This window comes from Eucalyptus grandis, chromosome 11 (genome assembly GCF_016545825.1).
Source record: "Eucalyptus grandis isolate ANBG69807.140 chromosome 11, ASM1654582v1, whole genome shotgun sequence".
NCBI lineage: Eukaryota > Viridiplantae > Streptophyta > Magnoliopsida > Myrtales > Myrtaceae > Eucalyptus > Eucalyptus grandis.
The window spans coordinates 14,168,717-14,184,241 of record NC_052622.1 but is presented as its reverse complement, the minus strand read 5'-3'; the positions used below and the strand labels follow the sequence as shown (position 1 = coordinate 14,184,241).

At 38.3% G+C, this 15,525-nt stretch overlaps 1 pseudogene; it reads left to right on the top strand.

Moving 5' to 3' along the window:
- The first annotated feature begins 11,674 nt into the window (after window positions 1-11,674).
- On the top strand, window positions 11,675-15,521 carry LOC104427276 (annotated as a pseudogene).
- Window positions 15,522-15,525: the final 4 nt, after the last annotated feature.

Sequence of the window (15,525 nt, the reverse complement as noted above, 5' to 3'; positions counted from 1 at the left end):
TATGCATGATGATTTTTGTTTTTTTAATTATAAAAACTCGAAATTAAAATTGCTAAATAATTAAACGTGCAATTTAAATTTAAAAAAAAAACTAACATCCTAAATGAATGCATTTTATTTATTTATTTAAGGAATTCGAAATAAATAAATTTCCTATTCTAAACATGCAAAATAACCCTAAAACAAGTAATATTCCAACATAAACCTAATCTAAATATATTTTTTGGGCTTTTCCTTTTACGGGAGCAACCAAATAAAGGCATCAAGAACAGCACGGCAACAAATCAAGCAAGATATCATCCATGTCCATTTAATTTTGGGAAATAAATTGACAAATCGTATCTCGCGCATGAGATCGGATTGGCCAATTTATAAATAAAATCACGAATCGTATCTCAAGTATGAAATCGAATTGGTGATTTTTTCGTACGATTGCGGGTCGTATTTCGAGTATGAAATCAGACCGTCAATCATATGTACGTTGCGAAATTAGGAAGATTTTCCTAACTTGAAAGACTATTCGGGAAACATGGGACAAGATAACATCATTCAGGGGTTTAATCAAGAATGCAATACCTCAATTGAGCAAACAAAATATTCGAGAATTAATTTAGATGGGAAATTTACCTACCTTGATTGTTGTTTCCTAGTTTGGACGGGTATCAGATCGTAGGTGTCACGGTCAACTTTGCTTCACGGTAGCTGGCTCACGATAACGTTTTGGGAATCGCTCGCGGCACTCGACGGTGGAGAGGGCTTTCGGCTCAGTAAGGGCTGCATCAATATTATCGGACACAACCAAAAGTGGGCTTTCTTATTTGCCGATCGTCCCCTCTTAGGAGCCTTTCTATATTTTAATATAACCCCCCAATACAGTTGCCTTGATCCCCGTTTGAAGCTCTCCTCTTAACCTGCAAAGGCCAAAAAATATTTAATGCGAAGAGCGCCCAAGAAGCTTTTGGTGTGGCATGAGCCCAGCAGGGCCACCGATGGTAGGATGAAGCAGGGGCGGCGCGTCGAGATGGGGGGAGCAACAGCTTCGTTGTCCGCACGGGGAGACCAGAAAAGCAGCCCCGTCGCGTGGCAAGGCCACAACAGCAGCGGAGTTGCCCGGTGCAAGGGACTTGCGATGACCGAATTTGGCTGTTTTAGCCGTGGAACTTCAACATCAGAGATGGCTTGAATGGACTGAGGTGTCTGCAAAACAAAACAGAATTTTATTTGAAAGAATCAACTCAAAATCAAAGAAATCATCCAATCACCCAAAATGTTGGCTCGGTGCATGGTCGGGGGACCAGACAAAGCGGTGGCCGGCAATGGATCAACAAAGCAGTGCTCGTGGTGATGGGGGCCGGCCCGATGGTGTCTTGGCCAAGGAAAAAAAAACAGCTCGGTGGGGACTGCTCCTCAATGACAAGTCGGAAGAAACCGTGGTGGGCATTGCTCACGGTGTCGCAAGAGAATCTGTTGCACTTCCGGCAAGACCCAAACAAACCTGCAAATAATTCAAATTGGATCCAACGAAGTCTTTGACCGAGGAAAGCGGCCTTTCTCTCACTCTTTCGTGGCCTTGTATTCCATTGTGTGGCCTCGCTGAAATCCTACACGAATAACTTATTTATAGGCCAAGGATTAGGGTTTTAAATTTTTCCAAATCCGTATCCACAAAGATTTCTTTTGCCGAATGCAATATTTGCTTTTCCACTTGCCCTATCCGAAAAATTCATCATATCCCGGAAAAATTTCAAATTCCTATTTTTCACGAAATAATTTTTTATCATTAATTTTTTTGGCCAATTTGCTCGCTTCGTGAGCTTAGTCCCGCCTGCCAAGTTAAATTTCAGAACCACTAATTCGAACCCACCCGTCACCATTCCAATAAATAAATGCAAAAAATGCAAATTAAATGCACCTAAATCTATATGTTATGCAATTAATATTTTTTCAGGGATAAAATTAACCCCTAATTTTTTAATACAATAAATGACTAAACAAGTCGCCAAAATTTAGGTGTCAACATAAAGTATTTCAATAGTGACCACATTCAAACACCGAAAGACCTCAGTGTGATTTATCTAAATTTATAGTGGACTAATGTGATATGTGGATGAGCTCAAAAGATCAAAAGTGTCTATATCTTGCATAACAACACATTTATGCAAATACATTGAATTTAACGTATGCATTTTCCAATTTTTTGGATCTATTGTTTTTCACAATAGATCTTGATAATAATCACCTGTAAAATTTTTGAAGTCATAGACATATTGAAGAAATCACACTCCAGTAGGATTTTTCAACCAAAAAGAAAAGAAAAAAAAAAACTCAAGAGTTTTATGGGTGAATTCAAGAGACATGGTGCCTTTGCACCTTATATGACAGTGCACTGATTTTTATTCATTTCAGTCTAAATGTGAATAAATTATATTTAATATAAGTGCACCATAAGTCTTAAAATTTGTCACAAAAATTCAATTGAGTTATAAAATCTCCAAAAAGTACAATTGAATTTTAAAATTTGTCACAAAAAGAGATGTAGGTAAACTATTATATTGCTCGTTCAGCCTTCTTTTTTTTTATTGTGCTGGTCCTTTTGAACATATTTGCTTATGTATACGCAAATCATCATATTGCTCATTCGACCTTCTACTTTTTATTGTGATGGTCCTTCTATTGAATATTTTGCTTTTGAATCACTATTTTTTTTTTTTTAGTGATGAGAGAATCCACATGTATAGGCGAACTTGTATCTACCAGATACAGCCCTAACCTTATGGATAATGTAACATGCGAGCCAAACCCTGGTGGATAACTCAAACATGGAGTTTGTTCGCACTTACCAATAAGGGAAGTCAAATTGGGCATGCACCTAATACAAAAACAATATTATCACGTCTAATTAACAGCAAAAGAGCAACCAAAGGAAAGTGTTCACATGGACAAAATATATAAATGGACGACGCCATCGCAAGTGTCATATATGCAACCGAGCTACAATAATCTCCAAAGTTATTAGCCTTAGGTTTCTTTAGTTAGGATTATCTACATGAGGAACCACGATTGTGGATCATCCCAATATTGAGCGCAAAAGGCATTACAATAGTCATAACATATCTTATCATACTTTCTGCTTTCCTTATTGTTGTTTCCACACGTATTTCTGTAATAACATATATCTTGGCAGACACGTATCCGTTTCTCATAAAATGCCTTGAGTCTGCGCTTATCACGATTTGAATTCAGGGTTTCCGCCCATGCGATCTCCAACAGCGTGATGGCCACAAGAAATCCCGGAATCACGTGCCTCGTGGACATTTTTCTTTTTTTTTTTTTTTTTTGGGTACCTGCAATCAACAAGCTAAGATCTTTGAAATCATAGTTTTTGGTTGATTTAATTCGAGAAAAATTGCTACTATGAGAAAAGAATTGAAGAAAAATGAATGCAAAACAAAGTAGTCGAAGCTGAATGATAAGAGAGCTTGCTGTAGAGCTCATCTTCTTCTTTCTTTCATGGTCTTTTTCATCTTAGAGCTCAATATTTTTTCCGTTCTGTTTTTACATGCTTTTATATAACAACAGAGGAATAACGTCTAGATCTAAACCAACCACTCCTTGAATGACAGCTTAGCACACACACATAACAGAAAAATAGAGCTCATCCATGTGTGTACAAGAAATAACTCTGCTTAATCAAACGACGTAATTTTACACCATTCTAATTCGACTGACTGCTCCTTCTTCACGCCAATCCTCTGTTTCCTCTGTTCTAATTAACTTTAGTTGCTGAGTTTCTTCCTGCTGCTTCCTTCTAAGCATTTGCAGCGCTGCATTCTCAACAAGAATTAAGAGCCCTGAGGATAAGAAGGAAGAATAGTCATTGATTCATTCTTATTGGAGCTCACCCATGGATACAATCCTGATGGAAAAGTGATTTTTTATTATTCTGCTCGTAACAACCATTTTATAGGAGTAGAGCAATGAAAGTTTAACGTATGTATTTAGTGAGGAGTTATTAGATTTTCTTTTAATCGTCTTACATAACATCAGTTTTCAATCCACACCGCACATTACTCCAACAACTGAATGTTAACACTCTCATGCCGTTAGATAAGCCTCATTAAATATCTTGTGCATACAATTTTTACCTTTTGAATTTACTCGTAATGTTTTTAGAATATTTTATACATTTGTTTTATGGGCTGCACTTTTTCCACTCCTCTATATCTTAGACACTCCCTATTTGAGTGTTTTGGTCATTCTATCCCTTGTTGCTAGTACAATTTCATATGATCCCTTTTCTATTAGTTGATCAACTCTTTTTATTTTTTTCCTTTTTTTTTCCTTCTTCTTCTTCTTTCTTTCCACACCTTCCACTCCCCTTTCTATTTTCGCTCTTGCAAGTGATTCTCTTCTTTATATGCCTCCCACTGCTTCTTCTTCTTCTTCCACAAACCCCGTTGTCCTCTGCTTAAAATCTATGATGCTAATCTTGTCGTTCTCCACACTTCCATTGGCACTGGCACTGGGCTCACTACTGACCTCCATAATGAGCCCCTTTTCTTCACACCTAGGCTCTTTTTGCACCATGGAAAGTAATATTGAGAAGCATGGCTTCTCTCTTTTCCTTTATTTTTTATTTTTTATACTTTTCTCTCCTTTTCTAGCACATGTGAGAGTGTAGAGAAGTTATAGATCATTAGATCTTTCTTTCTCTTCCATCGTGGTTCTAGACATACTCCATGTTTTTCCTGGAATAAAATCATCATCGGCAAGCGACAAGCTTAAGCGTTGAATTTTAGATGAAATTGCATAGAAGTAAAGCAACCTACTCATAGACAACAAAAGGAAACCTCCAACATGGAAATTAATAGGAAAAAAAAAAGAGCTTTCGCCAGAAACATACATCCAATGGTGAATGATGATGACACGAATTGTTGAAGTAAGCCGTTCTTTTGGGAATGCAAATATATGGGAGATTTGTGGAAAAAGAAAAAGAAAAAGGAGAATAGCCTACGAGAGAGAAAATAGAGAGGAGTGACAGGCCGGGAAAGAAAGAAGAAGGAAAGTGCTCCATAAGGAAAAGAAAAGGCAAAAACAAAATAAAAACAGTTGCCCAAATAATTGAAAAAGGGACCATAAAAATTGTACCAAAAAGTGATGGCCCCACAAGAGATAAGATGATTAAAACAACAAAAAATGAAGTGTCTAAATTATTAGAGGAGTGGAAAAAGTGTGACCCGTCACAATTTAATGAGAACAATAATCTAATCATACCGACATTCAGTAAAGAAGAACATGACAAACTTGTTCGCCCATGCACATGGCAAACATGTTAAATTTTTATTTTATTTTTTGTTTCATTCTCTATTAATTTCAATTCCAATGTAAAATAATTTCCACGCAAAATCTTCACTTTTTGCACTATGATGCACCTGGATTTGAGTTGGATCCCACTTCATCCACTTTCTAAGTGCGGAGTGAAATTGCACACCTCAATATACCTTACACCCTCAACAGCCACCCCATCACCCACATTTATGGTGGCCATCATTTCCCATTAAATCTCCCACCTGGATTGCATGTCCCATAGGAAGAAAAAGAGCAACTCTCTTACGTTCAAATTAATTAGGAGGTTGCTATGCCACAAGGGAACACAGAGTAAGCCGCCTACTTTGCCAAGCATGTGATGTACGCGGATTGGATTTTGCAGAGTCAGAGTCAAAAAGACACCGATGAATGAACTTTGGGTCGGATTGAGACAAAAAATCAAAGTCTGCTATATTGACTGAGCGAAGAAATAACGGGGGATTGACTGAGACAACCATGAAAGCATATAGGGCAAGTTGGAATTAGATAGAGATAATTACGGGAATTGAATGGTTGAATGAGACAACCATGGAATCGTATGATAACTTTGGGTCAGACTTTGTGGACCAACCATGATAATATCATGTATCAACCTTCTTGGACCGGCAATTCCCCAAAGACCGCTAGCTAACAAGAAATGAAGATATAATCAGTTCTCATAAAACCTAAGAGTTGCTAACTCCCCGTGTCAAAACCGCAGCTGCGAAAGAAAGAGCAACTAGAGATGAGTTACCTAAGCAGACACACAGAATTGTTTCCTTGTCTTTGGCTTCTTTTCTCTGTTTCATTCAGCCCCTCTTTGTCCATAAGCACACACCATATTGCCCGGTAAGTCTCTTCGGAAACTAGATATTTTAATCTCTCAAGAAGAAACATTTGAGATGGGCTTATTTTCCCTAGGTAACACTGGTAACCGCTAAATTGGCATTTGGTACAGAGAATTACTTCAAGAGACTCTGGTTTGGGTTGCGAATAGGAACCACCTCCATGTCTAACCCATTCTCTTCAGAGTTGAAGCTCCTTCGGGAGGGTAATTTAGTCATACTCGCTTCATCCATGCCTAATTCAACTTTGGTGTTGACACTTAAATTTTATAATTTTATTTAGGATTTAATCGTGTATAAATTTATGAATTAGTTGCTAAAAAAAGTAAATGGTAAAATAAAAAACTTTCATTAAAATGAATTGTATATATTTTCATTAAAATCCATTACGTGTAGACATTAGGAGCATTTACATAATTATCATTAATTATTAAAATTAAAAATTTAAAAATTTAAAAAAAATTCGAAAATTAAAAAAAAAAAAAAAGTAAACAAGAAAAGAAAAGTAAAGTAAATTTTATTTTATTTTTGGTAAAAGGCAAGTGATGAAGTAATTTTTTTTTTTTTTTTTTTTTGGTAATGTAAATTTTTTCATTAAAAGGAATAAGAAAAATCTAATGGGGCTGAGTAGAGGGTTTTCTTCATGCGTGGGCTCACCCACCTATCTCTTTTCCTTTTCTTCCTTTTGCACTTGGGCCGGCCCATCTCCTTTTATTTCAACTCGACCCGCGTGCAGGTCATCTTCCTCCACTCATGCCAACCGCGCTTCTGCAAAAAGAAGGAAAAAGAAGAGAGTACGAGCAGAGAAAACAGGGCATCGCCAAGGAGCAGATGGTGGCGTGATCCGCGGGTCGGATCAGTCCGGCTGGCAGGCTGGCGGTGGCAGGGGCCATGCATGCCTGCCGGTCACCCTTAAAAGAGAGGGGCTCGCTCATTTGTTCGGGGGAGAGGGTTTTAAGCGAGAGTTTTAAGCGAGTGAGAGGGAGAGAATCAAATAGTGAGGGAGCTCGAGAGGGTGGTCGACCGTCGCTAGAGTCCGTTCTTCAAGCGCCCTCCTTGCAGTGCTTCCCCCGAACCAGGCAGGTCTTGTGCATAGCTTTTTGATTTGTGTCGAGTTGCGTCGCCTTCCCGAGGATCTCGCTTCGGGAACATCGTGGGACGGCCAGTCATCGCTCGATCCATTACGAGTTCACCCTCCTGTCGCCGCTGCCAAAGCTGAGTAGGGGCCCGTTCCTGCGAACCCCGCTGCTCCACCCTATTTTGGTAGGATAGGACGTTGAGTTTTGTTCCTTCTATTAGTTACACGCATACTGGGCTTCTAGGGGTTAATGTGGTTAATTTCGAATGCCTATTTGATGATTTTTTTTTAAGTGCCGAGTCCGAGTACAAAAAGGGTTGATATCGTTCTTCCGTTCCACGCCCACCACATGTTGGACGATATGTCTAAGCCGGCCTAGGTGCGTTGATGATCGATTCCCATGTGTTCTTGAACGCGGATAAGTACGTTTTGCATGTTATGAACCTTTTGTTGTTTACGAGTTGTCGTTTGCATCATCGGGCCATGTCTGGGCACGTCCGCTTGTGTTTTATTTGTCTCCCGTTGGTAGCCTGGGTGTGGTGGTTGTAAGTGGTGCGCGGCTCAGAAGGGCCGGCAATGATGTCACGAAGTGATGGTGGCGGCAAGCGACGAGTTCAACCGCTGCTTTGTTTATAGTGCTCGGCGTGAGAGAATAGGTAAGGCGTTTGGCGATGGAGGCATCGGAAGGAGGGGCCAATTTCGGGCGTGGGAAGAAACCATCAAAGAAGAAGAAGATGGGCAGAAAGAAGAAATAAAAAAGAAAAAAAAATGTAAAAGTGGAAAAAGACAAAAGGGAAAAGAAGACGCTCGGAGAGGAAAATTTGTGGGGGAAGAAGACCAAAAGGGATGAAGTAAAGAAAAAAAAAATAGAAAAAAGAAATTAAAAAAAAAAAGGAAAAAAGCAAAACAAAAAAATAGAAAACTATAAAATGGCAAAAGTTGGCTTCGGGAAGGACCGTTGAGGAGAAGGTGTAGGGAAAAGGACAAAGAAGTGAGGAAAAGACAAAAGAAAGAAAAAAATCATTAAAAATATAAAAATGAAAAAATGAAATTTTTCTTCCTTTTTAATCTGACAGTGTTGAATCCGAGCTTAGGTCGGATGGGTCGGATTGGGTCGATGGGTCGGATTGGGTTTACCCGGTCCAAACCAGTTTTCTAGAATATAATAATATTAAATGTTAAAAATTTCAAAAAAAAATTCAAAAATTTTCAAGAAAAATAAAAACAAAATCCGAAGAATAATAAATATTCAAAAATTTTCCGAAAATTCAAGAGTTTTTAGAGAACATTAAAACTTTTAGAAAATATTGAAAATTCGAGTTTTTTTTAATAATTTAAAAAATTGAAAATTTATAAAATTCACAAAAAAAAAAATGTCAGAAAATTCAGAATTTTATTTGGAAAGTTTTAAAAACAAAATTTTCAAACTATTTTCTTAAAAAATGAGAGTTTCTTAACTCTAAAGCATGCTAAAAAATTGAGTAAGCCCTTAGGACTCTACCTTAGGGATTCAATTGTCTTCAAAGACAATTACTCCTATTTGTATGCTCTTGGTGTTTTGATCCCTTTAGTCCAATTAAGATTGTCATTTATCTTTTCCTTAATTTTAAATATTTGCTCTCCCATGCAATTTATTTAAATGCTTTCCTTGGCTGCTAACTATTATTTTAATGATTGCGTACCCACATGATCACCTCACGTATTAGTGAATTGGTCTAAAATTAATACAAACTACTTGATAAAATTTCTTTTTAAAATGAACAAAATTAGGTTCCGAAATGGCACTAATTAGTTAATTAGTGTAATCAAGCCCTCGACCTTAGATTCTCTGGTTGCGTAGGAAGTAAGGTACATTCCCATACCTCCCTTAATTTCTAGCCAACCCCAATAGGTTAATGACAACTCCTTATTACAAAATTCCTATGAATCCTCCAATGTCGCACGAGGTATGGGTTTGGGAAAGCCCGTGCCTAATTATGGGTTATGGGCCCGATCTTTAGGCAATACCCCTAAACCCATTCCCTCGCCCCGAGGGGTAGGTCGCGACATTCGGGAGTGCTCCTTGATAGTGGAAACTTCATTTTAAGGAAGACATTTGATGTGTGTATTGCTTGGCTAGGAAAGGGGAAATGTATCTTGATTTGCTTGGATTACACGAGTGGAATCCATGGAATTGGAACACAATCCCGTGATCACTGCTAATGAGACTCGAAACCAATCAGCCTAACCGGCCAACGGCATATAACCAATTGGATAAGCTTGAATCTAGTTTGGTGGATTGGAGAAGCAACGTGCTCAAGATTAAGAGAACGCAAAGCCTCAACCCCCCCGGTTGCCAACGCGCAAGTGTTGATTAGCCCTCACGACCACCCTAATAGAGTCGGCAACCCTTGTCCTAATCTAGTCAAGGACTTGTAGGCCTTCGCCTGCTCGCGATGATGACAAGTGGCCCTAGCCTATGTTTGAGTGAGAGTCTTCCTTAGGGCTCCTAACCATATCTCTCTCGGGTTCTTTGTTTCCTTATTTTCCTTCATTTGGGCTTTTTTGTTTTCTCATTTTAAATATTCTTTTTTATTTTTTATTTCTTATTTTTGATTTATTTATGTGGCGCCCATATATCCTTAATGTAAAAAAAAAAAAATATCATGTTAACATTTTTCATCACCCAAATTTGGTGGAACAAACGAAAGTTGTCAAATCACACAAATTTAATCATTTTTAAACCTTGCAAACTTTTAAAACTTTAGGATCCTATTGCATTTAAAAAAAAAAGAAAAAACTGATACTCATGCTCTTGATGGAAACATAGCCACTTCTCTTGTTCATCAATAATTTAAATTTGTAGGATTGACAAAACAAAAGATTAATAAAATCTCCCCAAAACATAGCACACTAAGACTTGGTATACAATGTTGACTTTCTTTTTCTTGTGTTATTTCCACTCCTTTATTGGCTCCTGCCACCCCCTATCACATTAAATGACTACATTGTCCCTTCTAGGCCCCCCTTTGATTTAAGATTATTTATTACCTTCTTCTTCTTCTTCTTCTTCTTCTTCTTTGCAATTTTACTAAAGAAAACTTACCCACATCCCTTACAATTTTTTTTTCACCATAGCCACTTCTTCCATGCCCATTACATTTTAACGTTTCCTTCATGTCTGTCTTCTTTTGAACTTATTCTTCATTATTATAATGTAAGCACTAATCATATATTGGAGTAAATAATATTAGTTTTATCTGCAAATTATTTACTTTATTTCCTTAGATTATCCTCATTATCGTGAATTTTTTCGATTTTGATTTTTGGTACAAATTTATGAGAATTTACATAAAAATTGAATATTGCGGTTGATGTATGCATTATACACAATTTACTCAAAGATTATCATCTCGTGCTTAAGTTTTTTTTTTAAATAATAGTTTCCCATTAAATATAGAACTATACAACTCATTAACAAAATAATTAGTTTTTTTTGTCAAAAACACAATAATTAATTAACTATCTAACAATTAGAATTTTTAGAAAGAAACAAAAAAAGAGGTACACCAATTTTGTTCTAAATGGAGAAAGAAAAGGAAAATACCAAAAAAAAAAAAAAAAGGAAAAGAAGGCAAGCATTAGTCTTAAATCAGGAGGGGGCCCATATTTAACCTTAATAAATATTGTTCAGGAGAAGCATGAGTACTTTCATCTTTAGAAATTCAAGCAGAAGAAAAAGAAGAAGAAAAGGAAAGAAATAATCTTAAATCAAGAATGAGAGATGTAAGAGATAACATAGTCAATTCAATATAAAAAGGGATGTTAGTAACCATTTAAGGGATGAAAATAATGAGAGTCTTGTTTTTTAATATATTTTTGGTCAAAGATGTTGATCACATGTTACTAAGTGGAAAAAGATAAATGATTTCTAGTGAGAATTTCCTTGAAAAGGGAAATGCATGTGTCAATCGAGAACAAATATCTCTCTTCTCAAGTCGTGATATTGCTTAGGCTTTGCAAAAAGAAGAAATTATTATTTAAAAATCTAATTTTTAGTACTCATATATTCAATAGCATATTTTAATTTTTAACCGGCTGAAACTCACCAATTAGAAGTGTGATGAGAGAAGATATTCTCTCGTAATTGCCCTTGGTTGATACTTGGAGGGACTTATTGTATAATCGACCAATAACAATATAGATATGATATTGACTTGGACTTTATTGTATAATCGACCATCCCTGTCCACAATGTCGGAATGTGCTGAGAAGCTCCACTTTCTTGACTTTTGGACGGCTCTGGGCCATTGCTTGACTTGGGCTTTTCTAAAGACGACTGCAACTCTTCAACTTCAATCGGGATCCTTCTCTCTCTATATATGCATCCCTTTTAGTATGGAGCCTCTCCACCCCATAACCAAAGCCGCACAAAAATCTTCTCTCTCCATTGCACAACTTGTCTCGACATCAGGTACCAAATGGAGTCTTTCCTATTGTTCGTTCTTCTCCTAATACGAGCTGGGATTAATTGCCATGCCCATATCAATAACCTGTGTGCCCCTTCGACATGCGGTGAGATCCGTAACTTAAGCTATCCCTTTCGATTGAAGGAAGATCCAAAAGATTGCGGCGACTCGAGATTCGAGCAAGCGTGTGAAGATAACAGCCCCGGCCCGGTACTATCTTTGTTCGCTGGCCGATATCACGTGAAAAGGATAAACCCGCCCAGCAATTACGGGGAGGTCATCACTGGTTATATGGAAGTGGTCGACATCGGGCTGCAAAAGAGCAACTGTTCCTCCCTTCCTCTCCACCAGCTAATGCCATCAAATTTCAGTGTTGAAGAACATGAACGGTACTCCATCCACTATGGAACCAGGGTGACCATTTTGTCTTGCTCAAAGCCAGTGAGACATCCTTTATATATTGACACAAAACCGTGTATACCTATAAACGGTTCATACGCTGTCATCAGTGCAATGGCCTCGGATATTGAGCATTTTTGTACCATAACCACATCAATACCTGCAGCAGAATATTTATGGGAAAAAAGAACAGAATTGTCCCGGGAGAATCGTACCATCTCCTACAACTACATCCACAATGCGATGGCCGACGGGTTTAATCTCTCCTACTGGGTATGGCCGCTGGGCAAAGCAGCTCACTTTTGCTTCTGGGGCTTCGGAGGGCAAAACCACATATCATTCGACTACTGTAAGTATGTCTTTCCATCAAAGTACTTTGCCCGAATCAATACGCTAACATTTGGCTCTTGCTATAGCTCTTGTGCATCAATCGATGGGACTGTGATTGAATGGTAAGAAAATCAAAGTAATAGCTGCAAGTGGCGTTTGTAAAACTCCTCACCGTCGAGATTGTGTTAGAAAAACTGAATGAATCGAATTAGCCCTCGAGGGGATAAAAACGACATGCAAATAACTGGTTCATCATGAAATACAATCATCATTCTCCAAGAGAAAATGACGATAGCAGTCATGTCGTGTTGCGTTTTATTCCTATTCAAACAATGATGAGTGAATATAGCAAGTACTGAAATTAAGTTTGTGTTGAGTTCACATTGAACATCTCAAATCTTAAAAAACATTAAAAAAAAAAATTGTACTTAGTTCCTTTTAGGAGTTTTTATATTAGCTCAAAGTACCTCATATTTTCAACTGCTGACTTTTCTTTTATATAGAGAGTTTCACAAATTGGGAAATAAAATACTAAGAAAATATTGTCTGGAGCTAGGATTCTACCGTGTCAAAATGCGAGTCTGCTTTTCGCCTAAGCTCCACCGCGTCAGAACCCTCTCACACCCACACCTTCCCCCTCTATCGCCTCTCTCTCTTCCCTCTCTTCTTCTTCTTCTTCTTTTTTCCTTTATTTATTTTTCTTCTTCCCTCTTCTCATGGTGGGAAGCCTCACCCTCAAGATCCCCGTCGCCGCCAAGCCCACCTGCTTTGCCATCCACACTTTCTCGTCCCCCTGCTTTTGCAAGATCAAGCTCAAGAGCTTCCCCCTCTGAACCACCCTCCTACCTCCCGCCTGATGCCGCCCAACCACCCTCCCCCACCCCGACGGCGTCACCTCCCTTCCTAAGGGAAGGGGGGGCGGCAGCACCATGTTCCACCTTAGCAAGTACGATCTCAATAGGCTCACTGGGAAATCCATCTTCTTCGGTAAGGTCCGCCTGAAGGTCCCCGTCTACACGGGCCGGTGTGGGGCAACCTCTAGGGTGAGATTTGGGAGGTTGCTCGGGAACGTCTAGGTGCCCCCGGACCTCGTCAGGGCCGAGTCCAAGGCCTACGTGTTCCACAGCAAAGTGAAAGGGAGACTAGAGGGAAGAAGAAGAAATAAAGGAAAAAAGAAGAGAGGGAAGAGAGAGGCAACAGAGCGGAGAGGTGTGGGTGTGTGTTAGAGGTTCTGACCCAACAAGGCCCGGGCGACATGCGTCGCCAGTGAGTGGACTTGTAGTTTGACACGGTGGAATCCCGGCTCCAGCCATTATTTTCTCATAAAACACCCACCAAAAAGTGAGTGCTGTCCTTCCTCGCGGAGGCTTAGGTATGTTAATCCTACCTTAGAAATTAATCAAATATAGGCATAACATATACGTAGTTATTCACATTGAGACAGCAGACTTATTGAATATATTCAACTATTAATTTTTGTAAATGTCACGTCAGTTACTTATCACTTATTACCCTCAATTAATCTTTGTTTCAAATATTATTAATTTGTACCTAAATTTTTAGTTAATCAGAATGCTCATACTGATTATATATCTTAATTGATATCTTGCTTTTTGTAGACAATTCTTCTTGGGGTAGGGCACTAAATGATGCAATGAATATAGTTCCTTATGCCGGCTTTGCCCTCGGTATGGATGATTTTTTTTTCCCTCACATCTACTAAACACTCACGCATTATAGGTGAAGAGAACACTCTTTGCATGTGCTTTATAACAAATATACCAGGCTATGATTTACCTTGATTTTAAGGCAAGTTTCTACGCAGCTCACTTCCTGACAGCGAAATTCATATTCGGAGCTCCATGTGTGTTGATACTTCTAGTCAATAAGTGGATGAGACGGCATCAAGCAGTGGACGCAAACATCGAAGAATTTCTACGAGCTCACAATAACTTTTTGCCTATAAAGTACTCTTATTCAGATATCAAGAAGATCACAAAAAATTTCAAGCACAAGTTAGGTGAAGGGGGATATGGTTCAGTATATAGAGGAATGCTTAGGAGTGGCACTGAAGTTGCAGTTAAGATTTTGAATAAACCAAAATCTAACGGTCAAGATTTTATCAACGAAGTGGCCACAATTGGAAGGATTCACCACGTTAATGTGGTGTGACTTGTTGGTTTTTGCTTTCATTACTCCAAACCAGCTCTCGTCTATGATTTCATGCCAATGGATCTTTGGATAAGCACATTTTTTTTAAGGCTGGTGATAATTCTCTTGATAATGAGAAAATGTATGAGATCTCTCTTGGCATAGCTAGAGGGATAGAGTACCTACATCGTGGATGTGATATGCAAATTCTACATTTTGATATCAAGCCTCACAATATTCTCTTAAACCAGAGTTTCACCCCAAAAATTTCTGACTTTGGACTTGCAAGACTTTATCCCACCGATCATAGCATAGTATCATTGACTGCAGCAAGAGGAACCTTGGGATATATGGCGCCTGAGTTATTTTATAGGGACATTGGTGGTGTTTCTCATAAAGCTGATGTTTATAGTTTTGGAATGATGTTGATGGAAATGGCTGGTAGAAGGAGAAATGTAAATGCAAATGCAGAGAATTCAAGTCAAATTTATTTTCCTTTGTGGGTTTATGATCAGCTTGGCAAAGAAAAAGATGATGAAATCATAGATGAGACAGAAGAGGAAAGAGAAACAACGAGGAAGATGATAATTGTTGCTCTTTGGTGTATACAATTGAGCCCTAATGATCGACCGTCAATGAGCCGAATCCTTGATATGCTAGAAGGAGAGATAGATGAACTACAACTTCCCCCGAAACCACTTTTGTATCCGATAGAAACGCCAGTTGATGATGTGGAGACTGAGATTGAACCTGAATCTTCTTCAAATTTTGCCACAATTTCTAGTAGTTATTGGCATGAGCACAATAACAAGAGTGCCGAGTCTTGCTTTGTGTGATGTTTACCCTCTTGTAGAAATGGAATTCAAAATAAAAGTAGTGCTATCACTTGTACTAGATTCTAATGGTATAATCCTCGAAGCTATTTATG